Source organism: Rosa rugosa, chromosome 3 (assembly GCF_958449725.1).
Source record: "Rosa rugosa chromosome 3, drRosRugo1.1, whole genome shotgun sequence".
Taxonomy (NCBI): Eukaryota; Viridiplantae; Streptophyta; class Magnoliopsida; order Rosales; family Rosaceae; genus Rosa; species Rosa rugosa.
The window spans coordinates 52,996,461-53,008,472 of record NC_084822.1 but is presented as its reverse complement, the minus strand read 5'-3'; the positions used below and the strand labels follow the sequence as shown (position 1 = coordinate 53,008,472).

General features: G+C 38.0%; 1 long non-coding RNA gene and 1 other non-coding gene across 2 annotated transcripts; one reads left to right on the top strand and one right to left on the bottom strand.

The window, feature by feature from the left end:
* Positions 1-2,200: 2,200 nt before the first annotated feature.
* On the top strand, positions 2,201-2,298 carry LOC133741560 (small nucleolar RNA Z279/snoR105/snoR108). Its single transcript, XR_009862005.1, has one exon. It is a non-coding gene; the product is annotated as a small nucleolar RNA Z279/snoR105/snoR108 (small nucleolar RNA).
* A 4,335-nt stretch (positions 2,299-6,633) lies between these two features.
* On the bottom strand, positions 6,634-8,480 carry LOC133736882 (uncharacterized). The gene is made up of 3 exons (XR_009859765.1): positions 8,410-8,480; positions 8,038-8,099; positions 6,634-6,748 (listed from the first exon to the last, which is right to left on the bottom strand). It is a non-coding gene; the product is annotated as an uncharacterized LOC133736882 (long non-coding RNA).
* Positions 8,481-12,012: the final 3,532 nt, after the last annotated feature.

The window sequence follows — 12,012 nt, the reverse complement described above, 5'->3', positions numbered from 1 at the left end:
AAATGGCATCCCTAGAACTGGACCGCCTTCCATTCGGAAACCTTACATACTCCGCCTCGACGGCCACTCTCTCACGGTACCTTCCGGCTGAACGCCTCGTCTCGCCCAACAGCTTGACGACCCCAATTTACGCGGACGGGTCGTTGATCATCTCAGCACCAGCAGGTTCTTCGACCGGTATCGGGTTCGATTGGAAGCTTCAGCCCCAAGCTGCTTGGCGCCGCGAAACCCTAAGAAGAAGAAGAAGAAGAAGAAGAAGATCCCAGAAGAAGAAGAAGGAATCACGTTGATACCAATTTAGGTCTTTGGGTATCACATTGATACTTTTGAGAGTTCGGGTATCAAATTGGCCTTGGCAGCATAGTTTGGGGACGGTACCTGAATTTTTCTCTTAAATCAATTCTTTAGTGCACTATTGATCTGAAGGATTAAGGATGCCCCTCTGCAGACAGAAAGAAAGAGTTCGAGTACCAATGCGAAGTGGAATGCTCAATAAGTAGTAATCAATTTCGAGTGTTTTGTTTCCAGCAAACTATCTTTTAGTTTTTGAGCTTCAACTGTTAGCATAATATTAAGTTCAAAATACTAATTTTATCATGATCACTGTATGTTTCTACTGAAGAATACGGAACGGGAAGTGTGTGTGTGGATCATGATGGGGAGAGAGAGAGAGAGAGATAACACCGCATATATAGTGGTTCACCTTGCTCTTGAGGCAAGGCTACGTCCACTTAGAGATTCTACTAAGAGTGAGGCCAAGTAGCCTTTGGTAGTGATACAAGTATATGGATCATGGATCCCCCCCCCTTCTAAGAAGGGGAGGACTTCCCTTTATAGCTAAAGGAAGTCCCCATCTAGTTTACATTTCCGATGTGGGACACAACATACATATTGCTTCTCTTGAAGCCTCTTGGAGAGCATGGGAGGGTGGCCTCCCTACGAGGTACCGGTCGACCTCCACCATGACAACGTAGCTCGGGTGTCGGCCTACCGGATGCATGCCATAGGCGGGGCTAGCCATGTCTTTGGGGCCCACCTATGAGGTCGTTGATTATGCTTGGCGGTATGTAATATAGGTGGTATGTACACTGTACATAAGTGACATGTCTCTATGATATCAATGACAACTTGATATCAATGATATCGTCAGTTCTCCTAAAAAAACTAGGATTCTTGGAAATGCTATTGTTTTCTTGTGGAAGGTCTTCATGTATGGTTTTAAGATTTGCATTTTATGGTAGGACGTGTCTCTAAGTTCATGAGTGATTATGGTCAGTGAGAAGCCTAACTGCCTAGCTGCGCCGAAGAATGCGTCCTTACATAGTATGTGCGGAATGACTCATCTATTTCTGAATCTTAATGATCATCGAAGTTATAACATTTTGTTGGACTTAACTAGAAGTCTTTAATCTGATTAGATGCAAATTTCTAGTTCTATTTTGATGGACACGGAAGATTGGAATGTTATCATTGTCTAATGTATTATGCAGTAGGAGGGAAAGCCAGCCTTACATGAGCAACTCTGATATGCGAGTCCCTTCTTGTTTACTTCCAGTATTCCAATGTGGGTTTGAAAATCCTGACTAGGCCAACAAATGTGGACTCAGTCCCCACTCCCTAGTATATCGAATCAGATGACCAAGGAATGTAGAATATGTTATCACAGAGGTTGAAGGTAGATGAAAAGACAACCCATTTATTTATAGTTCCTGCAAATGTCAGCAGATGGCGATGTGCCGTTTGCCGACAGATTTTTATTGAACATGGTTCAAGTAAATTTACAGATTTTGAACACCGATAGATCCTTGGAACCGGCCGTTGATCCTTGAAATAGTAATTGGATCACTTGCATATTACGCCTTTAAAGTAGAGGTTGTATAGAAGGTCGGGGACATCCGATAAAATTGAAACGAAACTAGAGGTCGTATGTATGAAGAAACATTGTAGGTCCAGTCTTCAATCTTTAGTGGTAAGATTGATTGATGTTCACCTTTTGAATTGAACGAACAGATTCAACGCCGTGTAACTTGTTCAACATAAGAGAGCTATGTCTTAAGTTGCACTGCCAGTACGCGACGGATAATAAGGTGATGAGAGTGCGCATTGTCCCACATCAAGAAAGAAGCAAAGCACTGGTCGAACTCAAGGTATAAAAAAGGGAAGCTTGGACCTTAACAAGCATGATCCTTCAGGCAGAAACGGGATATGATGAGTGGTCAATATCGCATTATGCGAGATGGGTGTCCGCCCTTGCCTGGTTACGACAATTGGGCATCCTCATCTTTACCATCTGATCCCAATTATTTAAATTAGTTTAAATCTTTTTAGCTGTTGTTTATGATAAAAACAAAATGAGCAGTTTTTGTTTCTTATAGCTAGAGAAATTGTTGATTCCTCAAAAGGGCTTAAACATTTTTATTTCTCACAGTTCACAGCTAACTTCTATATCAAAGAAACAAAAATAGGGAGGGCTGCAAGTGTTTTCTTCTCTCTACCCACAGGTTATGCAAGTCAGAGAACCTGTCAACTGAGAGGGCAAACCAATCACTACTCAATGTTCTTAAAAACCACACACTAAATTTTTCGAACATGTTCGTGTCATGTTAAAGGATCGTAGGAAAATTTGCCAGGTCATCAACTTGAAATTCACAAGTCACTGTAATAATGATTTGGCTTTGAGCTGCAAAGAAGTCTTGCAACATTTGTTTCCACATCCATTTAATCTGCATTACTATCAACAGTTTCTTCATCGAAATCCGAAAAAAATTCTGTATGATTCCATCTGCTTAGCCTGAAATATTATAGAAAGCAAAAAATAGATATACAAAACATAGCCACAGAGAAGCTGAACTAATTGAGTTAAAGCCTAAATGATAGTTAAGAAATCATCACATGACACATCATGAAAAGCCAACAAAACATAGCAAAAATAATAAAAGAAAATTATGTATGGTTCTGACTGAACTCTCACACAATGAGATTTAAAAGTTCTTCAGAAGATTTCTCTAGCACTTAAGTTTCCTCAAAGTCCCAAACAGTATACAACTATATATGCCATTTGATAATATGATTTTGAACAGGAAGGGAAGAAATCTCAACATGGATGATAATTAGAATCTTCAAGACAAGCAATCGAATCATAAAGCATTAATTTGCATATATGCACCAAGTTTGCAATAATGGAGCATAATGCTCAAATATATGCACACTTGTATCTGTTGTGCGCACACAAATTTTTAATTTTAAGACAGAGAAAGGGTTAGACCTGAATGTAGATGCTTTGGACACATGAGATCTTGCTTTCACAGATTTGACAAAATCCAACCTGCAATTTTGGCAGCCAAAGTTGTTGGAGCGGAAGACGAGCATTGACCCTTGAATGGCAGCCTGTACATCCAATGTGTACCAGTTTTGTATCCAAAACTGCAGGAAGATAGATTTCTTTGAAAAAGGAGAAGAGTGACTCTCTAAACATGATTGCGGAATTGCAATTTACCAGGACTTCATAACACAACTGGAAAATTAAAGATGTGTCCTTTTGCATCCACTCATTTATAAAGTACAATTCAGTATGAATTCAATATTTAACTGGTTTGAACAAAAAAATATCAAATAATTAGTATATAGATAGATCAAATCGATGAACAGGGCAGTACTAAGATTAAGTAGGAATAGAGAAAGCTTGCATGCATTGTTGAACTGGAGCCAGGGAATAGTACATACAGACCCAACAAAAGCATTAATTAATTATGAAGCTTACCTTGCAACTCCTCTGTACTTGGATACACCACTTGAAAATATATAATCTTCTTGGGAAACTATTTTTAGAGCTTACATGAATATATACAGAAACAAAAAATCGAATCATATAAGCATAACATATTATATTTTTCCACTATGTCACAATCATCATATCCTGTATGCAATTAGCGATGTTCTAATTACAAAAATAGTATCTCTGCAGTCTGCCCTATAATTAACAATGAATGTTGCAAAGCTGCAAGTTATGTTTGAGTGAAATGTGAGTTTTAAGACTTTCAGAAAAATCAGTATCAAACTATGAATGCAACTAAACAATTACCTAGTTGCTATATGAATCTTAAATAAGCAGAAATAAGGGAAAAAGTAACAGAACCATTGCAAGCTTTAAAATGACTTTTGACTACTACGCCCAAGAATAGATAGGAAACTGACCATGAGCATGGAGACATAGAAACCAATGAAACCGAAAAATCTAGGTCTCTGAAGTCTGAAAAGTAAAACATTATAACATTATTGATGAAGAAAATTACCAGCTACCAGCTGAGGAATCCTGGCGCTCCAAGCCTCCAACCAAATAGTAGCCGGATGCGATAATGCAAACTCCTCTCTCTCTCTCGATCAACTACCAAGAGAGACAGATCAACCCCTCTTTCTTTCTGCCTATGGATCAACTACCAAAACACACTTGCCAAAGCGATGGCAAGGTCCAATACAAGCAACACAGCAGTTAGAGGAGAAAGCGTAAAACGCCACAGAAAAGACGGGGGCAAAAAACAGTAAAGAATCTGTAACTAAGGCTGGTATAAAGAACCCTAATTTGTGTCTTTCTTTCCCGTATAAAGTATAAGCATCTTCTTTTGTTTTTTTTTTTTCTTGTAACCAGAAGAAAGAACCCTAATTTCTCTTGTGAAGACCTATGGATATTGATTATTCTCTAAACGCAATAAGAATCCGGAAAACAGGATTTTTCTATCAGGGAGAACGCAAAGTACAATATTCGGAATTCAAGAAACTCACTGATGTATGGCTTTTCACTCTCTCTACTTTCATTTCTCCTTTGATTCTGTGTCTCTCTTGCTTTCCCCTTTAATTAATAATGGAGCTAGGTTTATTTTGATAAGTTTGATGAAGTTGAAAAATCAATTTATATATGCATTGTTTATTGATCGTATAGGTTACGATTTTCATTATTAATGCTCTTCTGTACGTGTTTATTATTCATGACTGTGTGCATAACACCATTAATCTCTCTCCCAGTATGCCCGGCGTCAGAAACGTCTTCAGAAGATCCTGAAGTATATATACACGTAAATATACTCATCTAGCTCCATCTCTATTTTTGTCAGTGTTGTTTTCCGTCTTGGACAGCCTTCACAAATCCTTTACATATAAATATGCTTATTTGCTTTTGCAGCTGGGCCAAAGGATTTGCTAAGACTACATATAACTTTTATTTGGAGGTGATTTCTATGATGATGGCAGCAGGAGAATTTCCATCTGATGCACCAAAGGCAGAACTGATGGAGGAGGCATTGCTGGGGGTAAGAACTGGGAAGATTACACCAAAAATATTGGTGGGGGTCAGAACCGGGGAGATCGTTCAGGGATGAAATGGTTAAAGCTGTTCTTGAGGTGTGATCGATTCTGTCTAGCTAGATAGCTGATGACTTTAGTGTCATAAATTCTTTGTTTTTTTTTTTTTTTTTACTTGCTCCTATGATCCAGTAGATATGTAAAGGTTGAAATATATGGTTACATATTAATTAAAAGTTTGTACTTAACTGCAGGGTTTGAATTGGGAGCTGATTGATAAACAACAATTTGGAAGCAAAAGCCTCTCTTCTTCTGGGATAGGTGATAAAGAAACAAAAGTCCGACCCCTCATACCTGCTAAGGTAAGGAATGTCACAAAATTCAGTAGAAATTTTAGTACATTTTGATCATAATATGTAGACATCTAGACATAATGCTCTTTACTCCATGCCAGCTGAGTGGGGCTGGCTTCAAGTGGTGAAAGAAAAAAACATTTCCCGGATTTGTTTTAAGCTCTATTTTCAGACTCAAAATCGTCACTGATCAAAAGAAGCTTGCAAGGTTGAGGGTTGTTATGCAACTTTTATCTCTCGACCTGCAGTCCTTGTATACTAATCATAATATTTAGGCGGTGCATAATGGCGGTTCTCCGTTGCAGATATGCAACATGCATGGTGAAAAGAAAAAGGGAGGATGCTAACAAATGGATAGTATGTTAGCACAATTAGAACTGCAATTACCAGAGATTAGCAGTAATATATAATAATCACATTTTGGTATTTTTCTACTTTCATGAGCTCATGTGCTTCAATTAGTAACTCAAGTCAAGATTGTTATGAATCTGTTACTACAATTAGATTCATAAAACTGAAGTGTTAAATCATTTTTTGGTTGTTAAAATTTCTGTCCTCGACCAAATCCATTATATGATTAAAGTAAAATTCTACTGGTAAATGTCTAGTTCCGCCTTTAAAATTCAGTCTCTTAAATTTTGGTCAAGAATTTCAATGTTACACTCCTTAAACTCTCATTTCCTAAGCGCATCCGTAGAGTCCTATTTATTACTTATTGATAGGACCCGCCCGGATTTCACATTGAAATCCGAAGTGGCCCTGCGGGGCCCACCTTAGAAGAAATTCTACCAAAAATTTGGCGGAACTCCCTCTAAAAGTAGACTACCCAAAAACCTGTAGAAAGACATTTACACTTCTAAAATAATCTACCACAAACTTCTGGAGCCACCATGCTCCCTAAATCACAACACCTCCCAATTTCACAAACAATTCTGAACTTAAAAAATATTAATCTCAAAGGTTATCAGAGCAATCTATTTCTTAGGCGTACAAGAAAATAGAATACAAGATAAAAGACCGAAACTTTTATAATGCGGAAGCTATGACAGCTATGCCTCAACCCCATGTACGCTCGACCTCAAGCTAAACTGGCCTGCAAACTGGGCATTTGAAACTGAAGGGCCCAGGGGAAAACATTTAAAAACCGTTAGAGTGAGTGGACGAAAAATAAGTAATTTCGAATGAATAATTAAAACGTAATGCTTTCCCGAGTTATTCTCTAAAATCTCGCATGCAGTAACAATCTTGAAAAAATACTTTTAATCATCATCTTTACTGCAATCTTAATCGCGTAGGAATAAAACATCTTGAAATCTCTTAAAATCTCATCCTCAATCCTTATAAAAACATCATTTTCAAGAGGCTTGCTTGATGACTAGAAAGGACTGCTGTCTAATCATCACATGCCATCTGGGAGGGACTGCCACCCAGATGACGCATCGGAAGGGACTACCAACCGGAATAGGAGGCGGTGGTAGAAGGGACTGCCAACTAACCACAGGTAGTAGACGGGACTGCCGACTAACTACCTCATGTCATCTGGAAGGGACTGCCACCCAGATGACGCATCGGAAGGGACTGCCAACCGGAATAGGAGGCGGTGGATAGAAGGGACTGCCAGCTAACCATCTCATGCCATCTGGGAGGGACTGCCACCCAGTTAACGCATCGGAAGGGACTGCCAACCGGAATATAGTCTGAAAGGGACTGCCAACCAGATTATTACCTAGAAGGGACTGCCAACTAGGTAATATGCGCATGCGCCGAAGATAGCCTCCTCAATAAACTGAATAGCCTCCTCAATAAACTGGAAACAACCTCTTTCAATTACTTGCTTTCGGAAAGAAACTCGTTGTTACTTCAATAAAACATTAATAATTCACCGAAAGCATAACTCAGGATTATCTCACTAACTCAAATCTCAATATCTCAATAAATCCTCGAAAGTATAAATCAAATACTCTGTAAATCAATAAATGCTTTCGGAAAGAAATCTCAATCTAACTTCAAGGCTGATAAGTGCGGAGCTCAAAACTCAATAAATCTCGATAATTCAACCATGCTCAAATATTTGCTAAATCCTTCGTACTCGTATATCATATAAACTGATATTCGAAAACAATAATTCCCATAATATTTTCTTAATTAATCACTTCCCGAGAATCGTTTCCCAACTCAATAACTCATAAATAAATAGCTTGAAAAATCTATTGAAAGCCCTCGGGAAGGAAATCCACTAAAAATCTCGTAACTCATAGAGCGTAATAAATCTCAAGAAATCAAGCTCATAAAATCATAATGCTCAATAATTCAAATAATAAATTAAACCTCAATCGGAAAATAAGAATATACTGCATGCACATTTAATTTAAAATAAATGTCCACTCACAGTACTATTTAGGCGATCACGTATACGAATTCCTTCATCGAGCAATAGCTCGGTATATCGCCCTGTACACAATTATAATTTGTGAATAACAATCCGGAAATTAAATTCGATTCCCACATCAAATCCTCATGAATTAACATTTCTATTTCTTCTCTGATTAAACCAAAACTTTATCATTTGCACCAATTCTTTAATTGAAGGTTTCTAGGGCAAAACTGAGAGAAATCCGATAGTGGAATTCTCATAAATCAATAACCAAACTATTGAACTTCGGAAATTCTGATTAATATCCAAACCTCCTCCAATTTCCACCAAACACCTATCCATAAATTCGTAACAATATATACTACTCAATAGACCAAAACAACTCACCAGGAACGGCCGGACGCGCCCTCACGCGCCGCCACAGGCAGCTGCGCTTAGGCCCCACGCGCCGCAGGTCAACCACCATATCTGGCTACCAAATTTTACCAGCATCATCAACTCAACATTCTAAGCGTCTTTCATAACTGTGGTCAAGTTCAATTTCAAGTCTAAAGGGTCGAATTTACCTCAAATCCGAAATCTCCACATTTAGCTCAAAAGCCCAGACGGTGGAGTCGTCTAACATGGCCCGAAAATCACGAATTGGCCGGAAAACCAATAACGAGCTCACCGGAAATCAAGCTTGCTGCGCCGTATTCTACCATTATCATCGTGCATCGTGGCCACAGGGAGGAAGAGGAAGGTGAGACGTCCATGGGAGCTCGGTTGCACGGCCGGGGGTGGCCGGAAACGCCGGTGGTGAGGCCGGGAAACCCACTGCCGGCTATCTCCCTCTCTCTCTCGAGTTCCCTCTCTTTCTCTCGTCAGCTTCCAGAAATGGAAGCCCCCGAAAAAATCCCCCAATTTACAAAATTGCCATTACATTCCAACTTAAATAACTTTTTCGTTACAGCTCCGATTTTAACGTGCTGCATGTCCACGAACTCGGTTTAACGTCCTCTACGACTTTCATGAAGAACATTTTCTCAAATTTTGACCCGAACAAAAAGCCAACTTTTAGGGCCCTCTAAAGTGTCGAAACGGGGCCAAAAAGTAAATGTAAATGTCGTTTACCCATCGAAAGACTTGTAAACTGGTAAATTTAGGTTCGGGACGTTACACTTATGTTTACCCAAACATACATTTCATCGAACAGTTGTGCATGCCGGCCCCGGCAGACCCAAATACGATTGTCAATTTGTGTGTTCAACTCATGTGGCAGCTGCACCCTCAGAGCTGTCATAAATCACTCTTAATTTAACACCATGTCATGGAGAAGTTTAGCAACTATGAATTCGGGTTGTGGTGTAAATGAGAAATAGACCTTTCAAATTGCTTTTGTATAGTACCCAAATGATCAAGAATCTTTATTTAGGTAAATGTAAAGTAAAGAGATGGATCTACAGTTTTAATTTTCTCCAAGAAAGATGGGCGTTTCACTCTCATCATTGCCATTACCATCTTCCTCCTCATTGTCTTCGTTTTCGCTCTCGTCATCTTCATCTTCATCTTCGCTGAAATAATCTATATATATTATCATTTTTATTTTATGTTTTTATTTTTTTCTCCTAGGACAGCATCCCTTAAGTACCATAAAACAGCACGAGGGATGATCTGATTGCGAATGGTTGACCTACACAAAAATAATGGCAATAGCAGAAAATAAAACACGTAACAAAAAGTTATGAATTACAATATCGTGTAGACCTCAATCATACTAGCCAGTTGTTGATTGGCAACATCATCGTAAAAGATGATCATAATGGGAACATGGCCATGGTCTACTTAGTAGTAAACAAAATGAACACTCACCCAATGTAATAATCTCGACTCATGTCTTCTATGAGTTTAGGGATGGCAATGGGGAGGGTAGGGTAAGGGGATTAAATTACCATCCTCATACCCGACTTCATTCCCAATTCCCTTACCCGCCCCAATCCCTGTAATAAGAATATGGGGATTTTCCGTCCTCATTAGGGATTCCCCCTTTCTGCAAAAAAAATAAAAAAATAAAATAAAAACATAACTTAGAGCATTGACATTGACATCAACATGGAAGATGCGCAATGAATCATAACTCAAGAGTCCTGTAATTACCGGGGTACACATTAAGTGTCATGTAAATCTCATAACTCAAGAGTAGACCTGTAAATGGACCGAATTTGGATCGGATCGACCTAAATCCAAACCCGTTTACTTAAAAAAAAATTTGATCCAAACCCGCTCCGTTAACCCGGCGGATCATTGATAGCTCGATCCAAATCCGTATCCGCCGGATTAACGGATACCCGATCCGCTAATCCGACCCGTTTATAATTTCAAATATTTTAAAATTTTAAATAGTAATATTAAATTTATATCATGATACCTCATAAGATATTAAAAAAATATTAAAACAACATGAAAAGTATCACCAAAAGTAGAATTAAATTATCAAAATTCTTAATGCTTATTGGAATCTTGGGTGATGAACTGTCCCTTAGATTTTTGCAAAAAATTTGTATTAGAAATTCTTCATATTTTATATTTTATATTTTTAAAAAATAATATTATATTAATAAAAAATAATTTAAAAAAATAATATTATATTAATAAAAATAATTTAAAAAAATAATATTATATTAATAAAAAATAATATTTTATTATTACAAAAACGGACCGGATCATTAACGGATCGGATCGACCTAGATCCGTATTTGATCCGTTAAATAAACGGGTTAACGGATTCGGATCAGTAACGGATCAATGGATCAAAATTTTCGATCCAAACCCGTCCAATAGTCACGGATCTAGAGCGGGTCCGGATCAAAATCCAGTCCATTTACAGGTCTACTCAAGAGTCCTGAATATTGTTTTGGGTTAATTACATATAAGTGCATCTTATAATGTTTTTTTAGCCATAAGGCCACCAACTAGTTTTTTCATTCATAAGGCCACTAGATTAAAAAAGATGTTATATTTTGGATATTAAAACCCAATATATTTACATAAATGCCACTAGAGTACAAAATCAACATCCATTCTCTCTCTCCTATCCGGCGAGGCCTCCGGTCAACTCCGGCCGACCTCCGGCAAACTCCGGCCACCACAAAAAATACTGTCACTGACATCAAAAACTATTGTAGCTAGCAACAAAAGCTACTATGATGAAATTTCTGGCAATCTCCGGCGAGGTCACAAAAGCTACTATCACTAGCAACAAAAGCTACTCTAGTAAGATTTCCGGCAACCTCCAATGAGATAACAAAAGCTACTATCACCAACAACAAAAGCTACGCCTTACCAAAAAACCTATGCTCCCCAAAACGAAAAGCTACTATCCCCAACAACAAAAGATACTGTCACCAATACCAAAAGCTACTCTCATCAGCAACAAATGCTATTTTCGTCAGCAACAGAAAACAACTCTCACTAAGAGCAAAATCTACTTTCACCAACACCAAAAGCTACTTTCGCCAACATCAATGAGCTACTCTCACTAACATTAGAGAGCTACTAACATAGGTACAGAAAGCTACGATCACTATGATAGAAAACCACTATAATAGTTACAGAGAGCTACTTATTTGAAAAAAAAAAAAACTATTGACATTAGCTTGAAAATATACTAACATAAACACATAAAGCTACTATCACTATATTGAAATGCCACTAGAACAATTACACGGAGCTGCTAACTTGAAATAATGAAAATGAAAATAGAAGCTATTGACATCATGTTGAAAAGATACTAACATAAACATAGCTATCAAAGTTACTCCCAACATCTGAGATAGCTATTACTAACTGATACAAAAGCCACTCTAAAACATCAAAACAAGTATACATTTACAATGTCAAATGTTTGAATCAAAACATTCTGATTTCAACCAAATACAATTGCAATTAGGCACAAATTCAGCCAAATCGTTCAAAACCAAGAACAACCAGTCTACTAGGGAAAAGAAAATC